The sequence below is a fragment of the Octopus bimaculoides genome, chromosome 7 (genome assembly GCF_001194135.2).
Source record: "Octopus bimaculoides isolate UCB-OBI-ISO-001 chromosome 7, ASM119413v2, whole genome shotgun sequence".
In the NCBI taxonomy this organism is placed as follows: domain Eukaryota; kingdom Metazoa; phylum Mollusca; class Cephalopoda; order Octopoda; family Octopodidae; genus Octopus; species Octopus bimaculoides.
The window spans coordinates 24,539,205-24,543,019 of NC_068987.1; the positions used below are offsets into that span (position 1 = coordinate 24,539,205).

The 3,815-nt window shown below is 36.5% G+C and overlaps 1 protein-coding gene across 1 annotated transcript in view; it reads right to left on the reverse strand.

The window, feature by feature from the left end:
- LOC106872819 (zinc finger protein 723) overlaps positions 1-2,654 on the reverse strand; it is a 12,041-nt gene extending 9,387 nt beyond the window's left edge. Inside the window, exon 1 of the mRNA XM_014919941.2 lies at positions 2,218-2,654. The gene's annotated coding sequence lies outside the window, so the exon portion shown is untranslated. The remainder of the gene's footprint in view (positions 1-2,217) is intronic.
- Positions 2,655-3,815: the final 1,161 nt, after the last annotated feature.

The following is a 3,815-nucleotide window of genomic DNA, read 5'->3' on the forward strand; positions in this document are numbered from 1 at the left end:
ATTTCTGATTGATCAACAAATTATAGGAATTAACCTGTAGTGAAACTACCTCCCGCCATTAGATACAAAACTACTATCGCCATTACATACAATCTTCTCATTTAAATATAAGTAAATGCGAGCGTAGTAGAGAACCCATTCCTTGTCCATCACGTGACTGATCATTATTCGAATCGGCAACTTCTTCGAACCGTTCCCGCCAGAACGCAAACTGACCAATCACGGCTCCTAATAAGGTCACGTGATAGAGTGTATTTCTACCATCTGGTGAGCCAATAGTTTGTTATAAATAGCTTTAACTCGGCAACCAAATTTGTCTCGGTCCAGTTTCTCTTTGAGAACTGTTCGGTGTACCACACGACAGCAGCAGCAGTTCTAGCTACCACTTCAACAGCTTCGTCCAGCCACGATGACCTCCGCCGTCGCCACATCAGCAACAAGAGTCTACGACTACTATCCAGCATCATTGTCATGACCAACACGATTAATACCAAACAGCCTCTACACTACCAGCGTCAACACGAATTACTATGTACACCAAACCAAACCTCCGCGGCACATCTCTCTCTTCGATTCTGTCAGGTGACTCAGCTTCACCACAGTAAATAAACAGACAAGAGTTCTTAAACAGACAAGAAATTCTCAGCCAGCGACGAACATCTGTATAACAAGAATCACGGCACGGCATCGATGCCACGACATCACAACTAGTGATCAGCACTGCCACACTCAGCCTCTCCTCACTTTCACATACAGAACTTTTCCTATAGTGTACTAACGATCTGGTATAATTGTTCACGTGTTATTGACTCTCTTTCTATCTGCTGTAAACACTCACACACATGTATCACTCACATACACACTTTTCTTTGTATGACGGCCTGTCTTTGATTATGCTCTTATATGTCGCATTCACACTCTCACACAGACATACATCTTTAATGCCACAATAAATATCTCTGTTATTCATCTAATACGGCTGTGGTCTTTCATTACTGGTCATCTCTGTTATCGTCGCATAACATATCATGTATATCATCCTCGATATATAATTGTATGTTCGACCGTGTGACATGTTTAAATAAAAGGAGTCCTCCTGTTTTTCCATTCGTCACCATTTCTCCTTTTTGAGTTCGCACGGTCGTCCCTTACAAACTCATCAAGGTATATATTCAATTAACCAGACTGAATCGATAGACTATTCTTTTACTTGTTTTTGTGATTTGACTGCGGCCATGCTGGAGCACTGCCTTGGAAGGTTTTAGCCAAACAAATCGACCCCAGGACTTTTTTTAAAGCCCAGTACTTATTATATCGGTCTCTTTTGCCGAACCGCTAAGTTATGGAGGCGTAAACACACTAACACCGGTTGTCAAGCGGTGATGGGAGGGGGACAGACACAAATACACAATCATATAGATATATATATACGACAGGCTTCTTTCAATTTCCATCTACCAAATCCAAGCCCCAATATTTAAGCGATTGTTATGAATAGACAGTACTCGCATTCTTTTACGACTGTTAATTTCACATTCTGATGGAGGTAATTATGAAAATTATTTTGTGTTATGTGTCATTAATTCCGTGAAGTTCCTATCATTTACATAACCATTTACATAACCTCTACTATTTAGTCATGTAATGTAGTTCCCCGGGTTTTACATTACACTATATAACCTTAAGTTTACGCTGTCGCTTTTAATTAAATTAAACCTATCTTCATTTTTGCCTTCTTAAATCTGTTTCAAAATGAAATGTAAGAATTTCATTAAAAAAAAAAAGTGGTAAATTCAGACAATAAATTTTTGTTTATATATTATCTTTGATGTTTTGAATGAATCTGACCATTCGAAACCGTCGGAAATTACTCGTTCTTTCGGCAAACCTTAAAGTGAGATAGGCCTAATAGTAAACTTACCAAGAATTCCTTTAAAGTTCAAAATTTTGTGCAAATATTACATCCATCATAAGTATTAATATTGCAAAAAGAAAGAAACACGGTTGCTGATCTAACAAATAGCAGCCAAATCTCATACGAATAATTTTCTTTTTTTTTTAAAAAAGATATCATATAGCACTGAGGTTGATATGATGCCTTAGTATGGGCATCAGTGTAATGAAAAAAAAAAACGGTAAAAGAATAACAAAGAATATTTACATAACACTCTGATTGACAAGATTCATAAATACAAGATATCTCTACAAAATACTTACATATATAATTCGCGAGTGAACATAAAATGTGAAATGGAGACTATAATTCTAACGCTGAAATCTCACAGAAGACAAAATTGATGGTTTTGTGTTGGAACTTTACGTAAGTTTATAATCTCCTGATTAAGATAGATTAATCGATAGATTGTCGAGTTTCTAGACACGTGCAATGGATTACGAAACAAAAAAAGCTGAACGAATAAATTTACATATTTCTGGATTAAAGTACAGCGGAAGTCACGATACTAGGTTTCTCATTGGTCATTTGGTCAGATGATTAAGGCATACAGCAAAGTTATTGGCTTAGATCAACTCGAGCGGGTTTTCAATAATAATCGTCCTAGACATGACCAAATATTCATTTAGGACGGTACTACTAAAGAAGAGTGGTCCCCAACGTGCACCCGTGCAGTCGCGCGTCTGCGCTAGCTAGTTGTGAGTAGTCGAACCTACAAGTGCGCGTATGCAAATGAATACATATATATAAATAGTTATATAGATGGATTGGTAGATAAATAGAAAGGAAGATAGATAATTAGTAGAAGTTGCAAAGTGACTTAAGTACTGAAAGTTTCACACGCATGTACTAATTTGCATACGTGCGCACGCGCACATGTATTCATTTGCATACGCGCGCACTTGTTGTAGGATCGACTACTCACGACTAGCTAGCGCGGACGCGTGACTGCGCGTGTGCGGGTTGGGAACCACTCTTCTTTAGTAGTACCTTTAGGACTACAATATCTATTGTATCTATGTAGGGTGTTTCTCTGTTATTTCTAGAAAATCGAGCGATCAGACTAGAGACGTAGTAGTGGTAGTCAAAAATGTTGCTGTATACAGAACTTCTACATATATATTGGATCTCTCTGAATTGACGGGCACCACTTTTCATTTATTCCTTTTTCCTTGCGCTAGCTTATTATACTGTCTGATAGTCGAAAGACCCTATCTGTTTGTTATTTCCTTGTGTTTGTGTATCTGCGGGACTGATAATGAAACCATAACAGTCCAGGTAAAATACGAAAATAAAGTTGTGTATTCTGAGTAAATATGTAAATAGTTGGAAATATATAAATTCAATATTCTCCTCAGTTAAATATTTTCAAATTATTTTTGTAAATTCTTAAGAATGTTTCCAGTTTTTGTACATAGACTGAAACATCGCTTGTATTTTTATTTATTTATTTTTTTCTTCTTATATTTTGATAGAAAAATGTTTCCAAGTTAGTTTCTGAAATAATGGCGGATGTAAATATATTAAGCAAAGAAAAAGTAGATGAGTTACGTCGCAAGTTATGGGGAAATAATGAAAAAATGAAGAACTGTATCCCGAAGGAGAAACAGAATGCATACAACGGTTATTTCAACAACGCGGGTATAGAAAAAGTGTCTGAATTCGTAGAGGCATATATGGTCTTAAGAATCGGGGCTTCGTTGGATTTTGACATCAAAGAAATTGAAAACGCTTTGAAAGTGTATAATAAAGATACTCTCAGTAATATTTTGAAAGGGTTTTTGTCAGATAGTTTAATTAGTGATTGGGACTTTTACCAGAAATTGCGCAAGATTCTTCGAAGATATGAATTACAATATAA